This window comes from Urocampus carinirostris, unplaced genomic scaffold (assembly GCF_059441175.1).
Source record: "Urocampus carinirostris isolate Australia breed hairy pipefish unplaced genomic scaffold, RoL_Ucar_1.0 HiC_scaffold_90, whole genome shotgun sequence".
Classification (NCBI taxonomy): Eukaryota; Metazoa; Chordata; class Actinopteri; order Syngnathiformes; family Syngnathidae; genus Urocampus; species Urocampus carinirostris.
Window position 1 is genome coordinate 17,501 of NW_028283197.1, and position 15,000 is coordinate 32,500.

The following is a 15,000-nucleotide window of genomic DNA, read 5'->3' on the forward strand; positions in this document are numbered from 1 at the left end:
GGCGGCAGCCAGTCCCCAAACGCAAGCCAGGAGACGAACCACAAGAGGCGGCAGCCAGTCCCCAAACACCAGCCGGGGACCGGCCCACAAGAGGCGGCAGCCAGTCCCCAAACGCAAGCTCCCGCGAGCCCCTGGTGACCCGACGAGCGAAAATTCCCCCCAACCAGCGCAAGTCCCTAACCCAAGCCGGAAGACGAACCACAAGAGGCGGCAGCCAGTCCCCAAACGCAAGCCAGGAGACGAACCACAAGAGGCGGCAGCCAGTCCCCAAACACCAGCCGGGGACCGGCCCACAAGAGGCGGCAGCCAGTCCCCAAACGCAAGCCAGGAGACGAACCACAAGAGGCGGCAGCCAGTCCCCAAACACCAGCCGGGGACCGGCCCACAAGAGGCGGCAGCCAGTCCCCAAACGCAAGCCAGGAGACGAACCACAAGAGGCGGCAGCCAGTCCCCAAACACCAGCCGGGGACCGGCCCACAAGAGGCGGCAGCCGGTCCCCAAACACCAGCCGGGGACCGGCCCACAAGAGGCGGCAGCCAGTCCCCAAACGCAAGCTCCCGCGAGCCCCTGGTGACCCGACGAGCGAAAATTCCCCCCAACCAGCGCAAGTCCCTAACCCAAGCCGGAAGACGAACCACAAGAGGCGGCAGCCAGTCCCCAAACGCAAGCCAGGGACCGGCCCACAGGAGGCTGCAGCCAGTCCCCAAACACAAGCCGGGGACCGGCCCACAAGAGGCGGCAGCCAGTCCCCAAACGCAAGCTCCCGCGAGCCCCTGGTGACCCGACGAGCGAAAATTCCCCCCAACCAGCGCAAGTCCCTAACCCAAGCCGGAAGACGAACCACAAGAGGCGGCAGCCAGTCCCCAAACGCAAGCCAGGAGACGAACCACAAGAGGCGGCAGCCAGTCCCCAAACACCAGCCGGGGACCGGCCCACAAGAGGCGGCAGCCAGTCCCCAAACGCAAGCCAGGAGACGAACCACAAGAGGCGGCAGCCAGTCCCCAAACACCAGCCGGGGACCGGCCCACAAGAGGCGGCAGCCAGTCCCCAAACGCAAGCTCCCGCGAGCCCCTGGTGACCCGACGAGCGAAAATTCCCCCCAACCAGCGCAAGTCCCTAACCCAAGCCGGAAGACGAACCACAAGAGGCGGCAGCCAGTCCCCAAACGCAAGCCAGGAGACGAACCACAAGAGGCGGCAGCCAGTCCCCAAACACCAGCCGGGGACCGGCCCACAAGAGGCGGCAGCCAGTCCCCAAACGCAAGCCAGGAGACGAACCACAAGAGGCGGCAGCCAGTCCCCAAACACCAGCCGGGGACCGGCCCACAAGAGGCGGCAGCCAGTCCCCAAACGCAAGCCAGGAGACGAACCACAAGAGGCGGCAGCCAGTCCCCAAACACCAGCCGGGGACCGGCCCACAAGAGGCGGCAGCCGGTCCCCAAACACCAGCCGGGGACCGGCCCACAAGAGGCGGCAGCCGGTCCCCAAACACCGGCCGGGGACCGGCCCACAGGAGGCGGCAGCCGGTCCCCAAACACCAGCCGGGGACCGGCCCACAAGAGGCGGCAGCCGGTCCCCAAACACCGGCCGGGGACCGGCCCACAGGAGGCGGCAGCCGGTCCCCAAACACCAGCCGGGGACCGGCCCACAGGAGGCGGCAGCCGGTCCCCAAACACCAGCCGGGGACCGGCCCACAGGAGGCGGCAGCCAGTCCCCAAACACTGGCCGGGGAGTGGCACAAATTCTAAGTCCCACGAGCCCCTGGTGACCCGACAATCGGACTTAGTGCAATTTTCCAAGTGCTGCAAGCCAATGTTGGCCCGACAAGTCCCCAAACGGCAGCCCGGTTTTGAGCCACTAGTGTCGGCCTATAAGTCCCCAAACACCGGCCCGGTTTTACGACCACTAGTCCCCCAACACTAGCCCGGGATTCAGCCACTAGTGGCGGGCACAATTCCCCAAACACCGGTCCGATAATACGCGCGCATATCCCCAAACACCGGCCCGATAATACGCGCGCATATCCCCAAACACCGGCCCGGATTTCAGCCACTAGTGGCGGGCACAAGTCCCCCAACACTAGCCAAGTTCTCAGCCACTAGTGGCGGGCACAATTCCCCAAACACCGGTCCGATAATACGCGCGCATATCCCCAAACACCGGCCCGATAATACGCGCACAATTCCCCAAACACCGGCGCGGATTTCAGCCACTATTGGAGGGCACAAGTCCCCCAACACTAGCCCAGTTCTCAGCCACTAGTGGCGGGCACAATTCCCCAAACACCGGTCCGATAATACGCGCGCATATCCCCAAACACCGGCCCGATAATACGCGCACAATTCCCCAAACACCGGTCCGATAATACGCGCGCATATCCCCAAACACCGGCCCGATAATACGCGCGCATATCCCCAAACACCGGCCCGGATTTCAGCCACTAGTGGCGGGCACAAGTCCCCCAACACTAGCCAAGTTCTCAGCCACTAGTGGCGGGCACAATTCCCCAAACACCGGTCCGATAATACGCGCGCATATCCCCAAACACCGGCCCGATAATACGCGCACAATTCCCCAAACACCGGCGCGGATTTCAGCCACTATTGGAGGGCACAAGTCCCCCAACACTAGCCCAGTTCTCAGCCACTAGTGGCGGGCACAATTCCCCAAACACCGGTCCGATAATACGCGCGCATATCCCCAAACACCGGTCCGATAATACGCGCGCATATCCCCAAACACCGGCCCGATAATACGCGCACAATTCCCCAAACACCGGCGCGGATTTCAGCCACTATTGGCGGGCACAAGTCCCCCAACACTAGCCCGGGATTCAGCCACTAGTGGCGGGCACGATTCCCCAAACACCGGTCCGATAATACGCGCGCATATCCCCAAACACCGGCCCGATAATACGCGCACAATTCCCCAAACACCGGCGCGGATTTCAGCCACTATTGGCGGGCACAAGTCCCCCAACACTAGCCCGGGATTCAGCCACTAGTGGCGGGCACGATTCCCCAAACACCGGTCCGATAATACGCGCGCATATCCCCAAACACCGGCCCGATAATACGCGCACAATTCCCCAAACACCGGCGCGGATTTCAGCCACTATTGGCGGGCACAAGTCCCCCAACACTAGCCCGGGATTCAGCCACTAGTGGCGGGCACGATTCCCCAAACACCGGTCCGATAATACGCGCGCAATTCCCCAAACACCGGCCCGATAAAACGCGCACAATTCCCCAAACACCGGCCCGATAATACGCGCGCATATCCCCAAACACCGGCCCGATAATACGCGCACAATTCCCCAAACACCGGCCCGGATTTCAGCCACTAGTGGCGGGCACAATTCCCCAAACACCGGCCCGATAATACGCGCACAATTCCCCAAACACCGGCCCGATAATACGCGCACAATTCCCCAAACACCGGCCCGGATTTCAGCCACTATTGGCGGGCACAAGTCCCCCAACACTAGCCCGGGATTCAGCCACTAGTGGCGGGCACGATTCCCCAAACACCGGTCCGATAATACGCGCGCATATCCCCAAACACCGGCCCGATAATACGCGCACAATTCCCCAAACACCGGCGCGGATTTCAGCCACTATTGGCGGGCACAAGTCCCCCAACACTAGCCCGGGATTCAGCCACTAGTGGCGGGCACGATTCCCCAAACACCGGTCCGATAATACGCGCGCATATCCCCAAACACCGGCCCGATAATACGCGCACAATTCCCCAAACACCGGCGCGGATTTCAGCCACTATTGGCGGGCACAAGTCCCCCAACACTAGCCCGGGATTCAGCCACTAGTGGCGGGCACGATTCCCCAAACACCGGTCCGATAATACGCGCGCATATCCCCAAACACCGGCCCGATAATACGCGCACAATTCCCCAAACACCGGCGCGGATTTCAGCCACTATTGGCGGGCACAAGTCCCCCAACACTAGCCCGGGATTCAGCCACTAGTGGCGGGCACGATTCCCCAAACACCGGTCCGATAATACGCGCGCATATCCCCAAACACCGGCCCGATAATACGCGCACAATTCCCCAAACACCGGCCCGGATTTCAGCCACTAGTGGCGGGCACAATTCCCCAAACACCGGCCCGATAATACGCGCGCAAATCCCCAAACACCGGCCCGATAATACGCGCACAATTCCCCAAACACCGGCCCGATAATACGCGCGCAATTCCCCAAACACCGGCCCGATAATACGCGCGCAATTCCCCAAACACCGGCCCGATAATACGCGCACATTTCCCCAAACACCGGCGCGGATTTCAGCCACTATTGGCGGGCACAAGTCCCCCAACACTAGCCCGGGATTCAGCCACTAGTGGCGGGCACAATTCCCCAAACACCGGTCCGATAATACGCGCGCATATCCCCAAACACCGGCCCGATAATACGCGCACAATTCCCCAAACACCGGCCCGATAATACGCGCACAATTCCCCAAACACCAGCCGGGGACCGGCCCACAGGAGGCGGCAGCCGGTCCCCAAACACCAGCCGGGGACCGGCCCACAAGAGGCGGCAGCCGGTCCCCAAACACCGGCCGGGGACCGGCCCACAAGAGGCGGCAGCCGGTCCCCAAACACCAGCCGGGGACCGGCCCACAAGAGGCGGCAGCCGGTCCCCAAACACCGGCCGGGGACCGGCCCACAGGAGGCGGCAGCCGGTCCCCAAACACCAGCCGGGGACCGGCCCACAGGAGGCGGCAGCCGGTCCCCAAACACTGGCCGGGGAGTGGCACAAATTCTAAGTCCCACGAGCCCCTGGTGACCCGACAATCGGACTTAGTGCAATTTTCCAAGTGCTGCAAGCCAATGTTGGCCCGACAAGTCCCCAAACGGCAGCCCGGTTTTGAGCCACTAGTGTCGGCCTATAAGTCCCCAAACACCGGCCCGGTTTTACGACCACTAGTCCCCCTACACTAGCCCGGGATTCAGCCACTAGTGGCGGGCACAATTCCCCAAACACCGGCCCGGATTTCAGCCACTAGTGGCGGGCACAAGTCCCCCAACACTAGCCCAGTTCTCAGCCACTAGTGGCGGGCACAATTCCCCAAACACCGGTCCGATAATACGCGCGCATATCTTCAAACACCGGCCCGATAATACGCGCACAATTCCCCAAACACCGGCGCGGATTTCAGCCACTATTGGCGGGCACAAGTCCCCCAACACTAGCCCGGGATTCAGCCACTAGTGGCGGGCACGATTCCCCAAACACCGGTCCGATAATACGCGCGCATATCCCCAAACACCGGCCCGATAAAACGCGCACAATTCCCCAAACACCGGCGCGGATTTCAGCCACTATTGGCGGGCACAAGTCCCCCAACACTAGCCCGGGATTCAGCCACTAGTGGCGGGCACGATTCCCCAAACACCGGTCCGATAATACGCGCGCATATCCCCAAACACCGGCCCGATAAAACGCGCACAATTCCCCAAACACCGGCGCGGATTTCAGCCACTATTGGCGGGCACAAGTCCCCCAACACTAGCCCGGGATTCAGCCACTAGTGGCGGGCACAATTCCCCAAACACCGGTCCGATAATACGCGCGCATATCCCCAAACACCGGCCCGATAATACGCGCGCAATTCCCCAAACACCGGCCCGGATTTCAGCCACTAGTGGCGGGCACAAGTCCCCCAACACTAGCCCGGGATTCAGCCACTAGTGGCGGGCACGATTCCCCAAACACCGGTCCGATAATACGCGCGCATATCCCCAAACACCGGCCCGATAATACGCGCACAATTCCCCAAACACCGGCGCGGATTTCAGCCACTATTGGAGGGCACAAGTCCCCCAACACTAGCCAAGTTCTCAGCCACTAGTGGCGGGCACAATTCCCCAAACACCGGTCCGATAATACGCGCGCATATCCCCAAACACCGGCCCGATAATACGCGCACAATTCCCCAAACACCGGCGCGGATTTCAGCCACTATTGGCGGGCACAAGTCCCTCAACACTAGCCCGGGATTCAGCCACTAGTGGCGGGCACGATTCCCCAAACACCGGTCCGATAATACGCGCGCATATCCCCAAACACCGGCCCGATAATACGCGCACAATTCCCCAAACACCGGCCCGGATTTCAGCCACTAGTGGCGGGCACAAGTCCCCCAACACTAGCCAAGTTCTCAGCCACTAGTGGCGGGCACAATTCCCCAAACACCGGTCCGATAATACGCGCGCATATCCCCAAACACCGGCCCGATAATACGCGCACAATTCCCCAAACACCGGCGCGGATTTCAGCCACTATTGGCGGGCACAAGTCCCTCAACACTAGCCCGGGATTCAGCCACTAGTGGCGGGCACGATTCCCCAAACACCGGTCCGATAATACGCGCGCATATCCCCAAACACCGGCCCGATAATACGCGCACAATTCCCCAAACACCGGCGCGGATTTCAGCCACTATTGGCGGGCACAAGTCCCTCAACACTAGCCCGGGATTCAGCCACTAGTGGCGGGCACGATTCCCCAAACACCGGTCCGATAATACGCGCGCATATCCCCAAACACCGGCCCGATAATACGCGCACAATTCCCCAAACACCGGCCCAGATTTCAGCCACTAGTGGCGGGCACAAGTCCCCCAACACTAGCCCGGGATTCAGCCACTAGTGGCGGGCACAAGTCCCCAAACACTAGCCAAGTTCTCAGCCACTAGTGGCGGGCACAATTCCCCAAACACCGGTCCGATAATACGCGCGCATATCCCCAAACACCGGCCCGATAATACGCGCACAATTCCCCAAACACCGGCGCGGATTTCAGCCACTATTGGCGGGCACAAGTCCCCCAACACTAGCCCGGGATTCAGCCACTAGTGGCGGGCACAATTCCCCAAACACCGGTCCGATAATACGCGCGCATATCCCCAAACACCGGCCCGATAATATGCGCACAATTCCCCAAACACCGGCCCGGATTTCAGCCACTAGTGGCGGGCACAAGTCCCCAAACACTAGCCAAGTTCTCAGCCACTAGTGGCGGGCACAATTCCCCAAACACCGGCCCGATAATACGCGCGCAAATCCCCAAACACCGGCCCGATAATACGCGCACAATTCCCCAAACACCGGCCCGATAATACGCGCGCAATTCCCCAAACACCGGCCCGATAATACGCGCGCAATTCCCCAAACACCGGCCCGATAATACGCGCACATTTCCCCAAACACCGGCGCGGATTTCAGCCACTATTGGCGGGCACAAGTCCCCCAACACTAGCCCGGGATTCAGCCACTATTGGCGGGCACAAGTCCCCCAACACTAGCCCGGGATTCAGCCACTAGTGGCGGGCACGATTCCCCAAACACCGGCCCGGCGCTGAGTATATGGCCTCCGAAAGGCCCATACATTCAGACGGGTCCATGTATTTTCAACGACAGCAGCAGTACCGCCAAAATCCATGCAGCGGCGCTGGATTTATGGCCTCCGAAAGGCCCATTCATTCAGACGGGTCCATGTATTTTCAGCGACAGCCGCAGTACCGCCAAAATCCATGCAGAGGCGCTGAGTTTATGGCCTCCGAAAGGCCCATTCATTCAGACGGGTCCATGTATTTTCAGCGACAGCAGCAGTACCGCCAAAATCCATGCAGCGGCGCTGTATTTATGGCCTCCGAAAGGCCCATTCATTACCAACGGGGCTGCAGTAGCATCCCGCGGCCACGCAGGGGCAGATATTGTGAGGGAATTACATGGTAGTGGACGGAGCGCCCATGCATTTCCAATGGGAGTGCAGTACCTCAAAAATCCGCTCCAAGCCACCGAACTTGAGGGCCCGACGTTCCCTCAACACTAGCCCAGTGCAATCGACATTTCGTTCTGTGTACATTGTTACACAGAATGACAATACAAGGGAATTATTATTATTATTATTATAATTATGATGTATTCAGCCACTAGTGGCGGGCACAATACCCCAAACACTGGCCCGGCGCTGGCTGAGTTTATGGCCTCCGAAAGGCCCATACATTCAGACGGGTCCATGTATTTTCAGTTTTCCGTAGCAGGTGTGATTGTTTGTTTAATTAGGTAGTTTGTGTTGGTGACGGTGTTCCTAACTGTGGTGGCTTGTTTGTAGAATGTGGGGCCCTGCGTTTGTGTTATGTTGATTTCTGGTAATTTACTTTTTACTAAGTAGTCTTTCAGGTTTTTGTTTCTTTTAAAGGCTGAGATGATTTTGTAATCTTGGATTATGCTTGTGTTCTGTAGTGTCTGATTTATATTTTGTCCATTCATTCAGACGGGTCCATGTATTTTCAGCGACAGCCGCAGTACCGCCAAAATCCATGCAGCGGCGCTGGATTTATGGCCTCCGAAAGGCCCATTCATTCAGACGGGTCCATGTATTTTCAGCGACAGCCGCAGTACCGCCAAAATCCATGCAGAGGCGCTGAGTTTATGGCCTCCGAAAGGCCCATACATTCAGACGGGTCCATGTATTTTCAGCGACAGCCGCAGTACCGCCAAAATCCATGCAGCGGCGCTGGATTTATAGCCTCCGAAAGGCCCATTCATTCCCAACGGGGCTGCAGTAGCATCCCGCGGCCACGCGGGGGCAGATATTGTGAGGGAATTACATGGTAGTGGACGGAGCGCCCATGCATTTCCAATGGGAGTGCAGTACCTCAAAAATCCGCTCCAAGCCACCGAACTTGAGGGCCCGACGTTCCCTCAACACTAGCCCAGTGCAATCGACATTTCGTTCTGTGTACATTGTTACACAGAATGACAATACAAGGGAATTATTATTATTATTATTATTATTATGTATTCAGCCACTAGTGACGGGCACAATTCCCCAAACACTGGCCCGGCGCTGAGTTTATGGCCTCCGAAAGGCCCATACATTCAGACGGGTCCATGTATTTTCAGTTTTCCCTAGTAGGTGTGATTGTTTGTTTAATTAGGTAGTTTGTGTTGGTGACGGTGTTCCTAACTGTGGTGGCTTGTTTGTAGAATGTGGGGCCCTGCGTTTGTGTTATGTTGATTTCTGGTAATTTACTTTTTACTAAGTAGTCTTTCAGGTTTTTGTTTCTTTTAAAGGCTGAGATGATTTTGTAATCTTGGATTATGCTTGTGTTCTGTAGTGTCTGATTTATATTTTGTCCATTCATTCAGACGGGTCCATGTATTTTCAGCGACAGCCGCAGTACCGCCAAAATCCATGCAGCGGCGCTGAGTTTATGGCCTCCGAAAGGCCCATTCATTCAGACGGGTCCATGTATTTTCAGCGACAGCCGCAGTACCGCCAAAATCCATGCAGCGGCGCTGGGTTTATGGAATCCGAAAGGCCCATTCATTCAGACGGGTCCATGTATTTTCAACGACAGCCGCAGTACCGCCAAAATCCATGCAGCGGCGCTGTATTTATGGCCTCCGAAAGGCCCATTCATTCCCAACGGGGCAGCAGTAGCATCGCGCGGCCACGCGGGGGCAGATATTGTGAGGGAATTACATTGTAGTGGACGGAGCGCCCATGTATTCCTATGGGCAATGCATTTCCAATGGGAGTGCAGTACCTCAAAAATCCGCTAGAGGGCCCCAAACTTGAGGGCCCGGCGTTCCCTCAAGTGCCGATTTTATACCCCCTTCTCCAGCCGACAGCCAGAATTATATTAGGGACTCGCAATTTTGAGAGGTGAGCACCAGGGCTAATCAGCGGCCACCCGTGACCATTGAGTCCGACAGAGCAGAGGCTAGGGGCGGCCTCGCATCTCGCAATTACCGAGGGAAGATGCCGGTTCTCGAAAAATTTCTAAGTTTTTCAAATTTTAAAGTATTGAAGTATTTAGGGCGCTTCCCGCGGCCCTGGCTTTTGCATGTACCCCTCTAAGCTCCGGTTCTCGAAAAATGTCTAAGTTTTTCAAACTTTAAAGTATTGAAGCCGGACTTCCGCGGAGGCTGACAGGGGGCCTCCATCGAAGCACCCTTCACCCCCGGGTGAGCCGGCGTCGGCCCACGGGCCTGCCGGTTCCCCAACTGAGCGATTGGCACACGAGACCCGCCTCGGAGGGCCCACGTCGGCCGGCGCAAGCCGGTGTTCGGGCGTGCGGCTCCTCCGGCTTTGCGGGTCAAGCTCCAGCGCCGAGGATACTAGGCAAACGTTGGGCCCCCCCGAGCCGAGTGGATACCCGCCTCAGAAAGAGCTGGGGCGGTACGTACGGACGGCCTCACTAAGAGGGAACGGAAGCTACTAAAGCACACGTATAACTGTCCGATGTGCGAACGAAAGTGAGGCCGGACGAATCCGATACGAGTTACGAGTGAGGCGGGATCCACGGCTGGCACTCGCGGGGCCCTCTTGCGAAACCATGCCTCGGCGTGAACCTTTTGGCGGCAGAACCAAGACGAACCGAGGTCGAGCTTCCGTCTCGAGCCACACCCAGACGTCCGACCGTCGCGGAGCCCGACGCCACGCGTGCTAGGGCTCCGCGCGAAACATCGTTTCACGACACCCGCTCGTCAGCCCGTCCGAACGTATACGAGTGTCGCGCGGCCCCCCGGGCCCGGCTGTAGCCACAGCCTCGTCCCGGACCAGGGCCGCACCGCCACCAGCAGCGCCCCCCCGGCGGCAGACGCACTCTGGTTGATCCTGCCAGTAGCATATGCTTGTTTTCAAGATTAAGCCATGCATGTCTAAGTACGAATGGCCAGTACAGTGAAACTGCGAACGGCTCATTAAATCAGTTATGGTTCCTTTGATCGCTCCACCGTTACTTGGATAACTGTGGCAAATCCAGAGCTAATACATGCAAACGAGCGCCGACTCGCGGGCGGGGCTCCGGCCTCGCCCCGGGGACGCGTGCATTTATCAGACACAAAAACCCACGCGGTGTCCGGCGGGCGGGGGCTCAGCCGTCGCGCGCGTCCCCCGCGTCCGGCCTCCGCCTCTCCGGGCGGGGGCGTAAGCGGCGCGGGCGGCTCCGCGCGCGCCGGTCCTCGTTCCGCCGGCCCGGCCCCCCCTTTGTGTTGACTCAGGATAACCTCGTGCCGATCGCTCGCCCACCCGAGGCGGCGACGACTCATTCGAATGTCTGCCCTATCAACTTTCGATGGTAGACTCTGCGCCTACCATGGTGACCACGGGTAACGGGGAATCAGGGTTCGATTCCGGAGAGGGAGCATGAGAAACGGCTACCACATCCAAGGAAGGCAGCAGGCGCGCAAATTACCCACTCCCGACACGGGGAGGTAGTGACGAAAAATAACAATACGGGACTCGTTCGAGTCTCCGTAATTGGAATGAGCCGAACACAAACCCATCGGCCAGCATCCATTGGAGGGCAAGTCTGGTGCCAGCAGCCGCGGTAATTCCAGCTCCAATAGCGTATTTTAAAGTTGCTGCAGTTAAAAAGCTCCTAGTTGGACCCCGGGACGCGAGCTGACGGTCCGCCGCGAGGCGTGCATCCGTCTGTCCCAGCCCCTGCCTCTCGGCAAAAGCCCCCGTGATGCCCTTCGCTGGGTGTCACTCGCGGGGCCCGAAGCGTTTACTTTGAGGAAATTAGAGTGTTCAAAGCAGGCCACACGGCCGCCCCTGCATATCGCAGCTGGGAATAATGGAATAGGACTCCGGTTCTATTTTGTGGGTTGTCATGAACTGGGGCCATGATTAAGAGGGACGGCCGGGGGCATTCGTACTGCGCCGCTAGAGGTGAAATTCTTGGACCGGCGCAAGACGGACGAGAGCGAAAGCATTTGCCAAGAATGTTTTCATTAATCAAGAACGAAAGTCGGAGGTTCGAAGACGATCAGATACCGTCCTAGTTCCGACCATAAACGATGCCGACTCGCGATCCGGCGGCGTTATTCCCATGACCCGCCGAGCAGCACCCGGGAAACCGACCAAGTGTCTGGGTTCCGGGGGGAGTATTGTTGCAAAGCTGAAACTTAAAGGAATTGACGGAAGGGCACCACCAGGAGTGGAGCATGCGGCTTAATTTGACTCAACACGGGAAACCTCACCCGGCCCGGACACGGAAAGGATTGACAGATTGAAGGCTCTTTCTCGATACCGTGGGTGGTGGTGCATGGCCGTTCGTAGTTGGTGGAGCGATTTGTCTGGTTAATTCCGATAACGAACGAGACTCAAACATACTAAATAGTACCGCGGCCCCCCGCGCGGTCGGCGGCAGAAAACTTCTTAGAGGGACAAGTGGCTCTCAGCCACACGAGAATGAGCAATAACAGGTCTGTGATGCCCTTAGATGTCCGGGGCTGCACGCGCGCCACACTGAGCGTATAAGCGCGTCGTCTATCCCCGCGCCGGCAGGCGCGGGTAATCCTATGAACCCCGCTCGTGACAGGGCCTGGGGATTGCAATTATTTCCCACCAACGAGGAATTCCCAGTAAGCGCGGGTCATTAGCCTGCGTTGATTAAGTCCCTGCCCTTTGTACACACCGCCCGTCGCTACTACCGATCGGATGGCTTAGTGAGGTCCTCGGATAGTCCCCGCCGGGGCCGGCCCCGGCTCCGGCGGTGTGCCAGAAGACGGTCGAACTTGACTATCTAGAGGAAGTAAAAGTCGTAACAAGGTTTCTGTAGGTGAACCTGCAGAAGGATCATTAACGTACGAGCGGCAGCAGATCCGCCTCGGTACACCCCCGACGAGCCAGACGCCGAGGGCGGCGGGTCGTCGCAGGCGGAGGAAGAGGGTAGACCGGGACGGGACGGGACGGGGGGCGCGGCGCGGGTCACTCCCGGGCCGCGCGTCGGAGCGAGTTCGGCGGGCGCCACGCGGCGCGGCGCGAGGCGAGAAAAGGCGGCGGGCGATGTCGCGCTACCTCCGTGCGAGCGGGGTAGCGCGCTCGTCCGACGACCCCAGTAGCGCGGCGCGGCGCGACGACAGGCGACCGCCAGCGACGGGCGAAAGGCGGCGGCCGTGCGCGGGACCCCCGTAACCGGGGAATCCCCCTATGCCGACGACCCTAGCTCGGCGCGGTTCTCGCGCTTCCGGCGCGCGCTTCCGGGGCGGCACTCGCCTCGACGACCTCCCGTCCTTTAAAGGTAACGGTTCGGGCCGGCGCCCCGGCGTCCGTCCGCCCGTCGGTGTCGCGTGTCCGTGCGGCGCGGGGCTGCTCTCGGCGAGGGTCGCCGAGCAAGCGGATCCCCGCACGGATCACAACGGCCGTATGGCGGCGGCGTCGGGACGCCCGCCCGAGACGAAGGTTCAGGGCGACGAAACGGTGCTCCCACCGGCTACCTTTTTCCCCGGCCAAACGCGTCCGTCGGCCGGAGCCCTCGAGGGGCCGCGTAGCGCGCGCGTGGGCCGGCCCCCGGACACCGGAGTCCCTCCCGGGGCTCCGGACACCGGGGGTTCGGTTCCGCGCGGTCCGCCGCGGTCTCCTCTGTCCATCCATAGTCCGGGCAGGCCGCGGCCGGGTCGGGGGCCAGTCCCCCCTCGGTGTCAGCGCGGTCGCGCCGCCCTTGTAAACCAAACCCACTCGCTGACGGGTAGCAACACCCAAAGCGTCGCTTCGCGGCGCGGCGGGGCTTCCAAGTCGGATGGCCTTCCGGGGTCCGGGTAGGAGACGCCGGGGGCCGGCCTCAGCGCCGAGCCCCCGACCTACCCGGCGAGTCCGGTCGCCGAGTCGTGTCAGGCCCGAGCGGGAGACGCCGGGCGCCGGCCTCAGCGCCGAGCGCCCGACCTACCCGGGCCGACGCACGTCTCGGGCGCCGTCGCGGCCCCGAGCGGGAGACGCCGGGCGCCGGCCTCAGCGCCGCGCGCCCGACCCGCTCGGCTCGTCGCGGCGTCGCGCGTATCGCGCCCGTCGGTAACCGCGCCGCGGGTTAGGGGCTCGCTCGCGGGAGCGACCGAACGGCACCCGCGGCGCGTTCGTCTCCGGTACAAACCCTGTCGTGAATTTGTCTCCGATCGTCCCGGGCGGACGTAAAAGGGCCCAAACGTACGACTCTTAGCGGTGGATCACTCGGCTCGTGCGTCGATGAAGAACGCAGCTAGCTGCGAGAACTAATGTGATTTGCAGGACACATTGATCATCGACACTTTGAACGCACATTGCGGCCCCGGTTTTACCCCGGGGCCACGCCTGTCTGAGCGGCGCTTTCCAATCGATCGGACGCGGGCCGGGCCCTCCGCGACATTCCGCCGGTCCGTCCGGCGGGTGGCGCGAGAACCCGGTCCGCGCGGGCGAGGCTCGGGCCCTCCGCGACATTCCGCCGGTCCGCCCGGCGGGTGGCGCGCGACCCGTGTCCCCGCCCACTCCGCGGCTGGGGTTTCGCAGGGACCCCCGTCCCTTCGTACCCTCAAATACAGACTCGGGCGGCGCTCCGTGTCCGTCCGCCCGTCGGTGTCGCGCGTCCGCGCGTCCGGAGGTGCTTCTCGGCTGCCGGTGAGTACGGCTGGTACTTAGCATACCGAGAAGGTGCTCCGCGCGCGCGGCTCCGCGCGGCGGCCCGTATGGCGGCGGCGCTCGGCGCCCTCCTCAGGTAAAGGTCCCGGTCGGCGCCTCGGCGTCCGTCCGCCCGTCGGTGTCGCGTGTCCGTGCGGCGCGGGGCTGCTCTCGGCGAGGGTCGCCGAGCAAGCGGATCCCCGCACGGATCACAACGGCCGTATGGCGGCGGCGCCGGTCCCGGCGCCGGCCCCGACCGCACAGCTCTACGCGCACGCCCTCAGATCAGACGAGACGACCCGCTGAATTTAAGCATATTACTAAGCGGAGGAAAAGAAACTAACCAGGATTCCCTCAGTAGCGGCGAGCGAAGAGGGAAAAGCCCAGCGCCGAATCCCCGCCCTGCGGTAGGGCGAGGGAAATGTGGCGTACGGAAGGCCGCTTTAGCCCGGCGCCGCTCGGGGGCCCGAGTCCTTCTGATAGAGGCTCAGCCCAGGGACGGTGTGAGGCCGGTAGCGGCCCCCGGCTCGCCGGGGCGAGGCCTTCTCGGAGTCGGGTTGCTTGTGAATGCAGCCCAAAGCGGGT

General features: G+C 60.8%; 3 non-coding genes across 3 annotated transcripts in view; all 3 read left to right on the top strand.

The window, feature by feature from the left end:
- The first annotated feature begins 10,643 nt into the window (after positions 1-10,643).
- Positions 10,644-12,630, top strand: LOC148345150 (18S ribosomal RNA). The gene has a single exon (XR_015848801.1). It is a non-coding gene; the product is annotated as an 18S ribosomal RNA (ribosomal RNA).
- Positions 12,631-13,972: 1,342 nt separating this feature from the next.
- On the top strand, positions 13,973-14,126 carry LOC148345151 (5.8S ribosomal RNA). The gene has a single exon (XR_015848798.1). It is a non-coding gene; the product is annotated as a 5.8S ribosomal RNA (ribosomal RNA).
- Positions 14,127-14,690: 564 nt separating this feature from the next.
- LOC148345152 (28S ribosomal RNA) overlaps positions 14,691-15,000 on the top strand; it is a 4,529-nt gene continuing 4,219 nt past the window's right edge. Inside the window, exon 1 of the ribosomal RNA XR_015848797.1 lies at positions 14,691-15,000. This exon is cut by the window's right edge and continues 4,219 nt beyond it. This is a non-coding gene — a ribosomal RNA (28S ribosomal RNA).